Genomic DNA, 16,228 nt, shown 5'->3' on the forward strand with positions numbered 1-16,228 from the left:
ACAGTCCCGTTGGGAAGTGAGCTTGGGTTTTGGTGACTGGGTATCGACCATACCTGCCTGGAAGAGGCTGGAGACATTCTCCGTGAGTGCCTGTGCCAGCTCACAAGACCGGCGGCAGTGAGTGGAAGAGTTTCTGCTTCTCACTCGGAGCCTGGAGGCGCGCTCGGGGGGACTGGGCGTCATCCTCGCGGCTTGAGAGCTTTTGCGTTGACAAAGAACCTGCGGCGGAGCGAGCCGGGCGCCCTGCGCGTCCACACCGCTGCTGTGGACTTTCCAGGGAGGGCACTTCCGGGAGGCCTCCTGCCGCCAGCCCTGTGTTGTTTTCAAAGGCTGGCTGCTGCTGTGAGCCGTGATCCTATCTGCTCCTGTTCTGTCCCTGCTCCCGTCACACGTCAGACGTTCCAGCTTGCAGGGGGGGGGGGGGGTTGTGTTAATTTTAGTGACAACAGTCACGCAGGAGTCTGAATGTCCATGCATTGCTTGGAGTTTGTGTTTGGGGTTGAAACTGCTTTGAAGACCTTCATTTTTGGAAACTTTTTTGACATGTAACATCAAGAAAGGAAGGAGGTTTTTTTTTTTTTTAAATATTTTATTTATTTGAAAGGCAGAGAGATCATTCTTCCACCTGCTGCTTTACTCCCCAAATGGTCTCATTGGCTGGGGCTGGGTCAGGTTGAAGCCAGGAGCCAGAAGATTCATCTGGGTCTCCCATGTGGGTGCAGGGACCCAAGGACTTGGACCATCTTCTGCTGCCTTCCCAGGCCATTAGCAGGGTGCTGGCTGGGAAGAGGAGCAATTGGGACTTGAACAGGTGCCCACGTGGGATGCCAGTGCTACAGTAGCCGTTTAACTCACTGTGCTGCAGCGCAGGTCTCGAAGTTCTGCAGACTGACCGTGCACATCAGCAGCGTGAGCATCAGGACCGAAGGATTAGGGTGGGTGTTGGATCTGGGACCCCCACATCCCACACTGGAGTCCCTGGGTTCGAGTCCCAGCTCCTTTCCCAACTCCAGCTTCCTGCGAATGGACACTCATGGCAGTAGTTGGGTCCCTGCCACCAACGTGGGAGACCTGGATTGAGTTCCTGGCTCCTGGCTTCAGCTTGGCCCAGCTCTGGCTGCTGTGGGTACTGGGGGAGTGGCCCAGCAGCTGGGAGATCTCTCTGTCTCTGTCTCTTTGCCTTTCAAATAAATAAACGGATTTAGAGAAAGAGGAAACAAAACGTGGGCGGCCCGGTGGATTGCGTGTTGATGTCGCGGCTGTTTGTTTATCGGCTGTGCCGTGGACGGGTGTTGTGCTGCCTGGGTCCAGTGGTTGTGGCTGTGCTGGGCACGTTCTGGTCTGAGCCTTATGGCGTCTGCGTGCCCCGTCGCTGTCAGGTTTGCGCGGCTGGCCTCTGAGGTCCCGCCCGTGTGTGGCTTTCTCTTGCTGGGTTGGACGTGACCTTGAGAAACCTGTCCAGCCCTAGGAGACCTCTCAGGGCCCGTCAGGATTTGTTCCGTGACTCGGAGGGTGGTGCTTTCAGGGTTGGCTCCTGGGATTTTTATTCTTCCAGTTTGTTTGTAAACCAAAGCGGATAGAGAGTGAATCCATGTGACGGCCAGTCCGTCCGCTGCCCTGTGTGAGACGGGGCTGTGCACAGTCTTGGCTCCTTGTTAGTGGAATGATCGGGGCTCTGGGCACGGAGCTGCGTGCACAGTCCCCCTCCAGGAAGTCCTTTTCCTCTTAAACAAGGACGGTCCTGTTGCTGGAGGCTGAGCCGGGGCCCCTCGGTCTCAGCTGGGCTGCGCTCTGGCTGAGCCGGGGCCAGCCCCAGATCCACCTCACCGCTCTGCACTGGGCTCTGGGGCCCTCTGTGCTGTGGCCTGAACCCTTTTGGGGTCTGAATAGGTACAGATCAGCCCTCTTGATTTCTGTTGTTGGTAGCTGCAAGGCCCAAGACACAAAAGAAGAAAAGCAGAGCAAGTGTTGCCAGCTGTCTGTGCCTCTCCTGGGGTCATCGCCTTTGTTCCCGGGAGCGCCCATCCCCCTCGGAGGCCGGCGCCCAGCGGGGACAGGCCCAGGAAGGACGGGGCCCGCCGTGGACCTGCCATGGACCGCGGGCTATGTGTGCGTGTGGGAACTTCCCCCGTGGCTTTGCAAAGACAAATATTTATCTTCAGGGATGGTGAAGGGAGGGCCGTGTTCATACACACTTTGTTTACGGTGGGAAGTGGCTCACGTGAGAATCAGTAGGCGAGATAGTATTCAGCGCCTGCAGCAGGCAGAGATCAGGATGGGAAGCAGGGGGAACAGCACAGGGTGGGGGTGTCCGCCAATACGGGGCGGTGGAGGGGTTGGGGTTAAGCAGGTGTTAGTGTGGTGGGGTTGAGGGTGGCTTGGAGGCTGGGTAGGGTCAGGCCTTCGAGGGCTCTCAAGCCAGTGGGTGACAGTAGTGGAGCACCTGGAATGGACTGACTTTTTAATTTAATTTATTTGAAAGAGTAACAGAGAGAGAGAGGTCTCCCATCCATGGGTTCACTCCCCAGATGACCACAATGGCCAGAGCTGAGAAGCTATCAGAAGCCAGGAGCCAGGAGCTTCTTTCGGGTCTCCCATGCGGGTGTAGGGGCCCATACACTTGGGCCATCTTCCACTGCTTTCCCAGGCCATAGCAGAGAGCTGGATCGGAAGTGGAGCAGCCGGGTCTTGAACAGCGGTCATATGGGATGCCAGCACTGCAGGCGGCAGCTTTAACCTGTTGTGCCACAGTGCCAGCCCCCAGACTGACTAATTTTTTTTTTTTTAAGATTTCTTTATTTACTTGAGGTAGAGTTACAGACTACAGACAGACAGGGAGAGGCAGAGAGAGAGGTCTTCCATCTGCTGGTTCTCTCCCCAAATGGCTGCAGTGGCTGGAGCTTGGCCGATCTGAAGCCAGGAGCCAGGAGCTTCTTCTGGGTCTCCCACGCAGGTGCAGGAGCCCAAGGACTTGGGCCATCTTCTGCTGCTTTCCCAGGCTATCAGCAGGGAGCTGGATCAGAAGTGGGGCAAACGGGACTAAAACCAGGGCCCCTATGGGATGCTGGCGCTGCGGGCAGATACTCAGCTCCCTGTGCCACAGCGTCAGCCTCCCCCCCCACCTCCCTTGTTTTCTTTTTAGGCACAGACTTTCTTTGCCAGGGGAGAACTGGGGACAGGAGGCCGCAGTGATGGGGCCGGAGCCCCAGAGGGCAGGCCGGGAGCACCTGCACCTGGGCAGCGAGGACTGGGTGGGTGCTCGGCTGTGGCCGCGGGAACAGCGTCAGGCTGTTGGGCTGCAGAGTGGGAAGGCAGAGATGGCCCCGGAGGTCACTGGGGGTTGGGCTGAGGCTGCTGTGAGTCTCAGGATGGAGGGCGGTGGGGAGGGGCTACGGCTTTACCCTGGGAACATGGGACGGGGGCTGTGTTGTGCAGGAGATTCCGCCTTGATATGCCCTGAGATTGGAGGAAGGGAAGTGGTTCTTTGGGAGGTGGGCCCTGGCCCGGTGGGAGGGGCTTAGTCGTGTGGAGCAGGCCGAGAGGCAGGTGCGTCCTAGCCGGTGTTCTGGCCGCCGCTGGCGCCTCCGCTGCACCAGGGAGGCGCCAGTGTGTTGTGAGCGTGGCTAGGGTGGCTCCACCTCCAGGGGGTGAATCCGGTGATGGAGACTGTGCCACACACCCTGGCCCTGATGGCCCTGAGGTCCTGCCTGTGTGGCCAGGCCGGCTCCCTGCCCAGTGTCCCTTTGCTGGGCAGGGCATTCTCTCGGTATCTGTGTGTCCTTGTGGAACCAGGTCTTGGGACCGCAGGGTGAACGGGCCATTTGCTGTTTGAGTGGGCAGGTGCATGCCCGAGGGGCTAGCAGAGCTGAGGGGACAGCGGGGGGAGCCCTGTTTGTGCCCAGCACGTGGGAAGCTGTGGCTCCGTGGTCCATGGAGGCACCTTGCCGCCTTGCTCAGCAGAACTCTGAGACATAGCTCTGCCCACTGTCTTCAGTCAATATTTAAAAAAAAAAAAATTATGTGTTTGAAAGGCAGAGCTACAGAGGGTGAGGGACAGAGGAGAGAGAGATCTGCCACCCTCTGGTTCACTCTCCAAATGGCTGCAACTGAGAGCTGGGCTGGTCTGCAGCCAGGAGCCAGGAGCATCTTCCCGGTCTCCTATGCTGATGCAGGGGCCCATGCACTTGGCCATCCTCCACTGCTTTGCCAGGCCATAGCAGGGAGCTGGATTGGAAGTGGAGCAGCTGGGACTTGAACTGGCACCTATGTGGGATGCCGGCACCGCAGGCGGCAGACACCACAGTGCCCGCCTCTCCCCCAGGTTTCTCAGTCAGTGTTTACCTTTCTGAGTAAATGCTGGGAAATTAAAAATTATTATCTCTTTCTGCTGCTCATCTACCCTGCAAAGCTCCCTAAGCCCCAGGCTCTCTCCCCAAGCTCCTAGCTCCCTGGGAGAATCCCAGGGTGGAGCAGACTGGAGGGCAGGGGGTCCCGGCTTCTGTCAGTGCATCTTTGATGCCCCCGAGGCATCTGGGTGGGAGCTCGGCTTGGACTGCCCCACCATGCTGGCTCCCGACTGGCACAACAGAGTCCTTGTGTCTCCTGGGATGTGGGGCAGGCCATGGTGATGCCCCGGGTGTTTCAGGTTGCATGATCATACCTGGGTGGAGATCCGAGGAGGGGTTGTCCTATTGCTCCATGCACTGTGGCAGACCAGGGTGTGTCGCTCTGGGGGGCTTGTGGGCAGGGCGCCTTCCAGCTGCCCAGGGAAGGCTGCAGGCCACTCGGGCTTGTGGATCACAGTGTTTTGCTAATGGACGAGGAAGGGGATCGTGTCTCCTCAACGTTTGCTAGGAAGAAGTTCAGACCCACAGAGGAGTCGACAGAAAGCACAGAGTGGCCCCTGGTGTCCTGGAGTCGGCTTGTCCCATGTGCCACGCCCTGCCTATCTGTTATCCGTGGAGCGCGAGGTTTTCTTGGGCGGGTCTGGGTTTGGCTTGGAGCGCCATGGGTGTGCAGCCACGGTGCAGGTCGGGGTGCGTGTGGGACACCAGGTGCAGCGTGGGCATGGTAGGGACAAGATGCTCGTTGCTGTGGGTTCAGGGCCAGGGCGTCTCCTTCTTCAGGGGGCGTGGGTTCAGCTCGCTCTTGGCCAGGCAGCCTTGACGTGGCTCAGCCGTGAAGCCAGAGACAAATGTCTGGCCGGTTGCTGGGGCTCTGCCTGGGGTGTATTTGAGGGGCAGCCCCTTGGCGGGGCCTTGGGTGGTTTTGGGGTCCCTGGACTTTGCTTTTAGGATTAAGCTGATGGGCTGCCAAGGAGCTCAGAAATCTTTTTGTCTCCCCATAGCTGATTTCTGGAAGCAGGGGGTGTCGGGGGGTCGCAGCCTGGGTAACTCTGTGTGCCCTGTGGGCAACCTTGGTTGTATACTTGGCCTCTGGGTCAGTCTCAGCCTCCCAAGAGTCCTCCTGACTGCAGAGTGATGCCGCTGCCCCGTTCCTTCCGGCAGGACCAGGCCGCCCTGGCCGGGCTGGGGTGAACAGTGGAGGTGGTGGGTGAGCTACGGATGGGCTTTGCAGTTGCACCTGTGGCTCTCCCCCCAGGAAGGTGGTGTGGGAGTGAAGTTCGCACTCAGCAGGGTAGCATTTGGAGGGGAAGGGAGCGGTTGTGTGCCTGTACTTTGTGTAGCATGGGGCCGCTCAGGTGCCTGGGTGCTTAGTGTGGGCACACACCTGAAGGCCTTGCTGTAGCCCCTGCGTGTGGATGAGCTCAGCTGGGGAAACGTCTCTGTGACAATCACCAGCTTCTCACCGGACCCCGGTCACCCAGACTTAACCAGAGATGTAGGAAACAGGCGTGAAAGCTTCCGAGACCAGTGAGGGTGTGTGTGTGACTGTGATGAGCACAGGGTGTACTGCAGAGATAACTGGGTGTGTGTTGTGTGTGTGTGGTGTGTGTGACTGTGATGAGCACAGGGAGTACTGCAGAGATGACAGTGGGTGTGTGTTGTGGTGTGTGTGGTGTGTGTGACGGCTGTGAGTGTGTGTGACTGATGAGCACAGGGTGTGCTGCAGAGATAACAGTGGGTGTGAACGTGTATTGTGTGTCTGTGTGACGGCTGTGGGTGTGTGTGACTGTGATGAGCACAGGGTGTACTGCAGAGATAACAGTGGGTGTGTGTTGTGTGTGTGGTGTGTGTGACGGCTGTGAGTGTGTGTGACTGATGAGCACAGGGTGTGCTGCAGAGATAACAGTGGGTATGAACGTGTATTGTGTGTCTGTGTGACGGCTGAGGATGTGTATGTTACTGTGATGAGCATAGGGTGTACTGCAGAGATAACAGTGGGTGTGTGTTGAGTGTGTGGTGTGTGTGACGGCTGCGGGTGTGTGTGACTGTGATGAGCACAGGGTGTACTGCAGAGGTAACAGTGGGTGTGTGTTGTGTGTGTTACTGTGATGAGCACAGGGCGTGTCCTGCAGAGATAACAGTGTGTGTGTGTTGTGTGTGTGTGTTGTGTGTGTGACGGCTGCGGGTGTGTGTTACTGCGATGAGCACAGGGTGTACTGCAGAGATAACTGGGTGTGTGTTGTGTGTGTGGTGTGTGTGACTGTGATGAGCACAGGGTGTACTGCAGAGATAACTGGGTGTGTGTTGTGTGTGTGCTGTGTGTGTGATGGCTGAGGGTGTGTGTTGGGTGTGTGTTGTGTGTGTTGCTGTGATGAGCACAGGGCGTGTCCTGCAGAGATAATTAGTATTTGGGTCGTGTATGTGTGTGGCCTGTGTAGGGCCCCTCTGAATCCGCTCTCTGGTTCATGAATTCTAGGGGATCAGCCTTGAGAGGGGCTGAACCTCGTGTCTGTGTCATGCTAATTAAGTGTTGACTGCAAAATCTGTGTCCCAAATTCCTGTTCTCCTCACCCAGCAGGGCACCTGTGGCCATGTCTGTGTTGTCCTGGTACCCTTGACCATCACACAGGCGCACAGGCCCCAGCCATCCCCTCTCCTGACCCCAGGATCCCTGTCGTGCCCAGAGCTGGCCTCGGAGCCAGGAGCCTCTGCAGGTGTGCAGCTGGCAGTGTTGTCTTTGAGACCGCTCGCTGCTGTGTGCCACTGCGTGCCTCCCTGCGACCTCAGCCATCGCTAGTCGGGCCCATTTTCCGGCTGCACACCGCGTTGGCTCCCCGCCTGGTCTTAACTCCCGCGGCAAGTTTCCCTGTGGATGAGCTTCTGGCTTGGAAGTCTGCAGCCAGAAGTCGGGTTTTTAGCTTGCACTCTTGTCATCACCTCGGCAGCATCCGTCCAAGCAGGCTTTTAGTGGGCGGGGGAGGGGGGTTCTCCATGAGCAGTGCGTTTCCCGGGTCACTTCCTCAGCTGCAGCCGGGGGTTCTGTTTGTACAGCAGGTCCCCAAGTGCCCTTACCCCCATCGCCACCCTCAGTTGTTGCCTCCCAGTGTGCAGGAAGCTCCGCTTCTGAACGTGTCCCCTGCCCTTGGCACACGGCTTCCTCCATTTCCACAGGTGGGTTAGAGAAGGATGCACCTGCCTGGCTCTGGGGTCATCGCGGTTCGGGGGCAGAGCTGGTGACGTACCACCCTGTCCTTGGTTGATTCCCACAGTGGACAACCACGATTCTCCCTGTGGCTTGGCGCTTCCCCGGTCTCAAAGGCCTCTGCTTCCCAAGGGAAGCCCCCGGGCCTTCCCACCCCCATAGAAGCCTAGCATGTTGGTAGTTACGAGAGAGCGAGGCTGTGTGTGTGTGCAGGGGGCTTTCTAGAGTCCCTGCGTGGCGCCTGGCCCAGCAGCCGTGCACACGCTTGTTCCTGGGTGTGGGGAGAAGAAATGCCAGGAGCATCCTGGCTGGGTCTGTGGCTTGCAGGGTTGGAGGCCCGGCTCCCCTTGTGGAATCTTGCTGGAGTCTCTGCTGCTGTACAGAAGTGGGAAGGCCCCATGAGAAGCTGAGTGCATTGGCTTCTTCGGAAAGTTGGTTAGGAAGACCGTTTTCCATGTTTATGGTCACCTTGGCGCCTGTTCAGTAATTCCTGTTGGATCCGCACACTTGGCTTTGAAGCTTGGGCTTGAATATATCGAGAGATGGAATTTCAGACAGAGAGAGGGAGAGAGAAAGATCTTCCTGCTGGTTCACTCCCCAGATGGCTGCATCAGCTGGAGCTGGGCTGATCCGAAGCCAGGAGCCAGGAGCCAGGAGCCTCTTCAGGTTTCCCATGTGGGTGCAGGGACCCAAGCACTTGGGCCATCCTCCACTGCTTTCCCAGGCCGTGGCAGAGAGCTGGATTGGAAGATGAGCAGCTGGGACTCGAACTGGTGCCCATATGGAATTCAGTTGCCCCAAGCAGAGGCTGAACCTACTATGCTACAGTGCTGGCCCTGTAATATTTTTTTAAAAAATGACTTAAATCATCTCAACTATGGTATCTTCTGGGGGCTTTCTGGTTAAAAAAAAAAAAAAAAAAAAAAACCAAAACCCTGGCACTGTGGCATAGCAGGTAAAGCCGCTGTCTGCAGTGCTGGCATCCCATATGGGCGCCCATTCGAGTCCTGGCTGCCCCTCTTCCAATCCAACTCTCTTGCTGTGGCCTGAGAAAGCAGTAGAAGATGGCCCAAGTGCTTGGACCCCTGCACCTGCGTGGGAGACCCGGAAGAAGTTCCTGCTCCTGGCTTCGGATCAGCCCAACTGCCATCATAGCAATCATTTGGAGGGTGAACTAGCAGATGGAAGACTTTCTCTCCCTCTCCCTCTCCCTCTCCCTCTCCCTCTCCCTCTCCCTCTCCCTCTCCCTCTCCCTCTCCCTCTCCTTCTCTCCCTCCCTCTCTCCCTCTCTCCCTCTCTCTCTCTCTCTCTCTCCCTCTCTCCCTCTCTCCCTCCCCCTCCCTCTCCCTCCCTCTCTCTCCCTGCCTCTCTGTAACTCTGCCTTTCAAATAAATAAATACTTAAAAAAAAATAACAGTTTTCAGTCGGGTAACACCTGCCAGGTTCCTGGTTAGGGCTGCGGGGGCCCATTGGCGAGGGAGTGGTGGACAGAGCCCGCTTTGCAGAGCCCTTGGCCCCTGCAGCCCGGGTGTGGCCGTGTTGTCCTTGCTGTCTCTGTCCCCCATGCAGTAAGGTCCCTGGTCTGACTCCCTGAACTTGGGAGCTCTGGGGCCTGGTTCTCTTCCCCCGCAGCCTGTTCCTTGGGGCTTCCTGCGCTCTCAGTGGGGATCTGTTTTGCAATCACCAGAGGCCCTTCTGCACGTGAGCTGCTGTGCCCTGACTCGGCTCCGAGCCCAGCAGCTGCTCCCAGCCTGTCTTGTCCACAGAGGGGCTGTTAGCGAGTGCTCTGTACTCTGCACCTGGTGCTCTGTGCCGCTTGGCTGACCCTGCCAAGGAGGAGGGTGAGTGACAGCCAGAGGGCAGAGGGCGGGGAACACTGGCCAGGGAGCCTGGGACCTGTGTGTGTGTGTGTTTGTGTGGGGGGGGGCAGATCTGCAGCCCCAGGAGTAGTTTTGCCTTGTAAATGACACCATGGCCTCCAGGCGTCTCTGACAGCTGCACCAGCTCCAGATTCCAGAAATTTCTATTAAGGTCTTCCTGACACACCCTCTAAGCTTTGTCCCTTCTTCTCGGTTAATAAAATTAATAAAACCCACGTTAGCACCTACTGTGTGTTGGGTTTTTGATGTCTGGGAGCCTGTGGGGGAGGGATGGGCCGTACCGGGATCCTGCTGTCACCTTGGTTACAAGATGCAGTAGCAGAAGGCCCCATTTTGCAGGTCAGGGCCTCAGGCCTTGCCAACACCCCCACCTACAGTTCTGACGCATCAATAAAGCAATGACTCCAGCTCAGCTCTCCCCCAGGGGCTGCAGAAACCCTGGGAGACGTTTGGCATCTGCAGCTCCTGCAGACCCCGGGTTGTGATTTGAAACCCAGGCCCTTGTGGGCTTTTACTCACCGAGGCCATAAAGGAAATCGCAGCTGTGGGGTTTCCTTTCATTCTGCTGCTGGAGTCTGGCGGCCGTGGGGACGCCAAGTGAAGGTTCGATGGCAGGAGGCGGCGGCACGAGGGCGAGCTGGCTGCCGGTGATTACAGGCTGCGTGGTCGGGGACGGGTTTCACCTGGGTGTAGACAGTGGGCAGCGCCTTTTCTCCGAGTGGGAGCAGCCCAGCTCTTAGAGCAAAGCCACACAGGTGCAGGATGCTGGCAGGCAGTTAATTTTTTTCCAGCTATGAATGGAAGTTGGCTTTCCCTCCCCGAGCTATAATTAGCACGAAGGGCAGAAGTTGGAGCCTGGAGGACCAAGGCGATTTGCCCGAGGTCCCACAGCGGAGGTGGCAGAGCTGGGAGCCGGATCCAGTGTGTGGTTCACCCGAGGTCTGCTGCTGCTGTGGGCAGGGGGGGCGGTGGCCCTCAGCCAGGGTGCAGGCCTACCTGAGACTCCCCACCTGGAAGGGGAATTCATGTGAAGTGAGTGGTCCCATCAGCATTGCTGGTGAACTTCAGAGCTGTACTTGGCGATTTTTTTTAACAGCTTTTTTTTTTTTCTTTTAAGATTTATTTATTTGAAAATGAGAATTACACACACACACACACACAGAGGGATCTTCCACGTGCTGGTTCTCTTCCTAGATAGTTGCAGTGGCTGGAACTGGGCCAGGCCGAAGCCAGGGAGCTTCATCCAGGTCTCCTGTGTGGGTGGCAGGGGCCCAAGTACCTGGGCCATCTTCACTGCTTTCCCCACTGCATTAGCAGGGAGCTGGATTGGATGTGGAGCAGCTGGGACTTGAGCTGGTGCCCATATGGGATGCCGGTGTTACAGCCTGCGGCTTGACCCGCTGTGCCGCAGTGTCGGCCCTCTCTACAGCTTTATAGAGGTTGGGCTTGTAGAAGGGCGATTGCAGCTGCTGAAAGCTCGGGGTTTGCCGTGTTTTGACAGGTCCACGGTGTGGAGCGCCTCCGTCACCCTGCCCTCATGCCAGTGCTTCCTTCTGCCCAGGCTGCTGGCCGGGATCTGCTTTCTGTCACTGGGTTGGTTTGCACTTTCCAGAATGAAGCAGAAATGAGAGCATGCAGTAAAGCACTCCTTCCGTGGCTTCACTCTGCCTGCGTCACGGTTTTGACGGATCCAGCGGGCCAGCGTCTCGGCTGCTTGCTCTTTTTTACTGCTGACTAATAGTCCATTGTGTGCCTTTACTCCATTACCCCGTGGGTGGCTGTCCTGTTAATGGGTATCGACTGAGTTGTTTCCTGCTTTCGGCTTTTACAAATAAGGCTGCTGGGGATGAGTCTCGGAGCCGACACCTGCTTTCATGTCTCCTGGGTGAATTCCTGGGCACAGAATGGCTGGGCGATGTGGTGGGTGTGTATCTGGCTGCTTAAAACCTGCGCCAGCAGCGCGAGTCGTCTGGTGAGCAGGCTCCTGGCAGTGTTTGTGGACTCGCTGTTGTGTCTCAGGAGCTGTGCTGGACGCTTGGGTGGGGACGTGAGGGCAGTAGGGGTGACACCATGGAGGGGAAGAGTGAAGGCTGCCTTAGAGGTTTCGAGACCCCGGAGAGAGGCGCCGTGACTGCAGGTGTCGGGGCGCTGGTGGTGCGGCGGGGTCTGGAGCCGGTTTTGCTCTGGCACTGCTTTCCCAGGGTGGAGGCTGGGGATGCTGCCCAGCGCCCTACAGGACTCTCAGCCATGACCGACCAGCCCTTCTTCTTGCTCTGTGGGTGTGGCCCAGGCCTGGGGGGGGGGGGCTGCCTGAGGCTCCTGCTGTCAGTGGAGATGGAACTTTACCCCCCCCCCCCCCAGGCAAATTGCTCTGTGTGACTAAGCAGCTGGCAGCTGAGCCCAGGCCGAGCTTAACGAACTTCTTTGATTATTAACCTTCGCTTGGCTCAGGGCAGTCTTCACCTGCTCTCTGGCCGAGAGTTTCCTCCTGGAAGCTTTCTCCTGTAGATTCCTTCTTTCCTCCCTCCCTCCCTCCCTCCCTCTCTCCCTCCTTCCCTTCCTCCCTCTCTTTTTTAGATTTATTTATTTATTTGAAAGTCAAGAATTAGAGAGAGAAGGAGAAGCAGAGGGGAGGAGGTCTTCCATCCACTGGTTCACTCCCCATATGGCCGCAACAGCCGGAGCTGTGCCGATCCAAAGCCAGGAGCTTCTTCCGGGTCTCCCATGTGGGTGCAGGGGCCCAAGCACTTGGGCCATCCTCTGCTGCTCTCCCAGGCCATGGCAGAGAGCTGGATCGGAAGTGGAGCAGCCGGGAACTGGTGCCCATATGGGATGCGGTCGCTGCAGGTGGCGGCTTTGCTTGCTAGCCACAGTGCTGGCCCACACCTGTAGATCTTGACCACTCGCGTTCAGCAGCGCCCCCTGCAGGTCTTTTCCTGGTGTAGTGAAAGCTGGGTACTGTCCCCAGGCTGTGGACTGGTTTGTAAAGCCCTTTGTAGCAGTGCTGGTGGTGGGGCCCGGTGTGTGTGTGTGTGTGTGGGGGAGGGTGGTGTTCAGCGTCCACTCCCAGGTCTGCGGTCACTCTTGACCTTGTCCTGTATCAGCAGAGAGCCGGCCGGTGGGCTGTCATGTCCTCGGGGGTTCAGGTGTCTGTTGATTGGCTTCCAGGGGGAGACGACCAGAGCCGGGCAGAGCTGGCGTTGAACAGGACAGGAAGACAGCCGTGTGCCTCCTCCCCCGCCCCTGCCTTGCTCTCCCTGGCAGTTGCTGCCGCACTGTTCCCAGCCGGAAGTCGGTCTTGGCCTGTGGGTCCTCGTGCGCCCCCACAGGCCGAGTGACTTGTGTCAGTGTAGGACCCTCCCTTGGGCCTCCTCCCAAGAGCTGGATAAGATCCGTGGGTGCACGCATCCCTTTAAGTGCCTGGGGCGTTACAGAAGCCGCGCTGTTCTGTTAATGCCGGCTTGGGGCTGCCGGGACCCCCTTGCCGATGCTGTGGTGAGAGTCCCTCCAGTTCGGCGCCCCTGGCTGTGGTCAGCGTTAGTCCTCAGTTCATTTCACATCAGTCCTGGCCACTTTTCAAGCAATCTAGTTGGTAGCTTTAAAGTTAAAAAAAAAAAAATTAAAAGGCAAAGAGAGTGAGCATGAGAGAGTGAGTGCTGCTTCACTCCCCAAATGCCCACACACCTGGGCCTTCGCCAGACCCAAGGCAGGAGCCAGGAACTCACGCCAGGTCTCCCACGTGGGTGACAAGGACCCAACTATTTGAACCATCACCTGCTGCCTCCCAGGGTATGTGTTAGTAGGAAGCTGGAGTTGGAAGCAGAGACGAGACTCGAACCCAAGACTCCGACATGGGGGGCAGGCGTCCTAGGCAGATTCTCAACTCCTGCGCCAGCTGCTGCCCCACTGTGCAGTTTCGTTGGCCTTTCTGTGCGTTTCATTCCAACGTGCTTGGTCCCGAAGGATCCGGAAGGTTTGAGGTCGGGACTTGTGAAAAGAGGTCATGGGTCGCTCTCTTCCCTCTTCACCACAGCACCCTGGCGAGGGCTGTTGCCGGTGCCGTGTGCTGGTGCTGCCGTGTCCCGATATTACCGTGTGCTGGCATGCCATGTGCTGCATTGCCGTGTGCTGGTACTGCCGTGTCTTGTGTTGCCATGTGCTATGTAGCCATGTGGGTCCAGCCTGCCTCCCCTTGCTAACGTGTTCACCTGCGGGTGCCGTCAGCCGTCTGTACCCCCAGGTTCTGCAGCCACAGTTGAAGATATTTGGGAGAGAAGTCACAGCGGTCCTGAGCGTGTATAGCCTTTTCTCCCCTGTTCTCTGAGCAGTTCGGGTACAGAACGGCAGCGCGACCCTGGGATGACCACGTGGGCAGGAGGATGTGCAGGGGCTACAGTGTCTGATGGCAGAGCCGATTGGTGCCTGTGGCTGTGTGCTTTCACTCCCCAGCATCTGCCTTTGGGCCAGGAGGCCCGGCAGGGGCCTGAGAACTCTGCTCTCTGGCAGGATCCTGGGAGATGCTGCGGCTGGTTTGGGTACCACACTCTGGGACCACGTGTCGTGGTGTGATGAGCCGTGAGTGAACTGAATCCTGGCGCGTGGACAGTGCCTGTGGCCACGTTCCTGGTTGGTATGCAGGGGGCCACCCCGCCCCGCGCCCAGCACGGTAGGAGACTTCGGCCCCGTGTGTGGCTGTGCGGGGCCTGGGAGCCTGTGTCTTCCTTCAGCCCATTCTTGGTTAGGACCCAAAGGCCCACACACAGCCCCGGGACCCTGCTGGGCCCGGGTGTGGTAGGGCCGCCCCTTGGTCTGTGTTGTGTGTGCTTCCTGCACAGGGGCTGGCTCACGCTCTGCCCACCTGGGTGGGCGTCACTGCTGCCCTCCCCTCCCGGAACACGCCTCCAGCGTGGCAGTTTGTGTCGGGCAGATCCCGAGCACACAGCTGGCCACAAAGGGCTCCCCGGGCCTTTCGGAATGGAGTCGGCCTTCTCGGCCTCACCCCAGGGCTTTGGGGAGTGGGTTGGGGGTGGGGAGGACAGAAAAATGAGGGTGGAGTTGTCCGGCTCGCACTCAGGGCCCTGTGTGCCCAGTCCAGCCCGGTCTTGCCTGCTGCGTGGGGGCACCATGATTGCAGACTCACTAGGCCCACCCTGGGCCTTGGGCTTTTGGTCATCGGGACGCCGCCTCTTGGTGGACTCTTTCTGGACCCCACAGACTCCTTCAGCTTCGTCACGCAGGTTAGGTGGCCACTTCCCACGCAGGTGGCTTCTGACGGCAGTGCCAGGGCTGGGCCTGCTGCCCGCAGTGTCCTGTGCTCCGGCTGTGGACTCACCTGTCTCCCCAGCCTGGGCTCGGAGTGCTCAGGGAAGCCGGTGTGGCACCTGCGGCTGGGTGTGTGGGGGTGCTCCCTGGAACCTGCCTGCGCTTCCCTTGGGTGGGTGTGTGTGTGCATGCGTGTGTGTGTGTGTGTGTGGCAGCAAGGCCCATGCTGAGTGTGTGGGAGTGCTCCCTGGAGCCTGCCTGTGTGTATCTGTGTGTGTGCATGTGTGTATCTGTGTGTGCGTGTGTGCCTGTGTATGTGTGTGTGTGTGTGTGTGGCAGCAAGGCCCATGCGAGTGTGTGGGAGTGCTCCCTGGAGCCTGCCTGTGTGTATCTGTGTGTGTGCCTGTGTGTATCTGTGTGTGTGCATGTGTGTATCTGTGTGTGCATGTGTGCATGTATGTGTGTGTGCCTGTGTGTGTGGCAGCCATGCCCACGCTGAGTGTGGTGCCAATTAGCAGGTTTCCTGAGGAAGAGGCCATTGTAGCTGGTGACCGCAGCCCAGTGATGTAGACTCCGTGATGTTCCGTGGCTGCCACTCGGGAAGTCTTTCCGTTGGAAATTAACATGGGACTTTAGAGCACGAACTGCCAGTCCTCGGGTGGAGGTGGTCTTTGCCGTGAGCCGAGCAGGGCGTCTGTCTGAGCCGTGTGGTGAAGGGGCTCCTCGGGTGCTGGCCGAGCCAACTCCGGCCGAAGCGGAATTCACTGGAGCCTGGGGGGCGGTGCTGAGTGTGAGAGGCATCAGGGTCAGCTGATCCAGGGGACAGGTGCAAGTCCCTGGGCCTTCCCGTTCCCTGGACAGTGATTGGCTCAGATCCTGGCCACTTTGATTGACAGCTGTAGCAGGATGGCAGCCCAGAGAGGAGAGTGGAGAAGGTTCTCCAAAAGGCAGGGGTGTGAGTGGTCAGGAGGCAGGAGCAGGGCCCTCCAAGAGGGTGAAGGGGGAGTCACGTGCTGCCCAGCCAGCAGTGGGCTCCCGGCAGCAGTGGGGGTCGTTTGGTGCGGTGAGTCCGGTGTTGGCGCGTAGTCCTGCGTGAGGCGTCGCATGCTTGCTGTGGAGGCACACGCGCTGCAGTGTTCAGAGGAGGACGCGTCGTGTGCATGGGTGAGTGTTGACACTGGCTGCTCTCTGAGATGTGCGCGTTCACACCCCCTGTTGCTCCGTGCAAATGCAAAGGATGGAGATCAACCACACAGAGAGCTGGAGGCTGGGGTTGCCCTCCAAGTCTTCACAGAAACGAGGTGCTTTTTAGAGCCGGGGTGGGTCAGCAACAGAGAGCGACTTAGGGGCCTGCTAGGGGCAGGGGGTGTGTGGTCCCTGTGCTCTGCGCGTCCCGGGGATGGTGATGGGGCCTGGCTGCCCCATGCTCAGCCGCGGGCTCTCACCCCTGAGTGCCACGTGGGCTGTGCTGTGTGGGTGTCTTTGCTCTCCCAGACATCACTGCTGTCGGCTGCTGTGCGCCCCTCCCTCTGCACACA

General features: G+C 58.5%; 1 protein-coding gene across 4 annotated transcripts in view; it reads left to right on the forward strand.

The window, feature by feature from the left end:
* The window catches only part of AGAP1 (ArfGAP with GTPase domain, ankyrin repeat and PH domain 1), a 527,161-nt gene that overhangs the window by 7,340 nt on the left and 503,593 nt on the right, over nucleotides 1-16,228 (forward strand). The gene's annotated exons all lie outside the window — the stretch shown is intronic.

Source organism: Lepus europaeus, chromosome 1 (genome assembly GCF_033115175.1).
Source record: "Lepus europaeus isolate LE1 chromosome 1, mLepTim1.pri, whole genome shotgun sequence".
Taxonomy (NCBI): domain Eukaryota; kingdom Metazoa; phylum Chordata; class Mammalia; order Lagomorpha; family Leporidae; genus Lepus; species Lepus europaeus.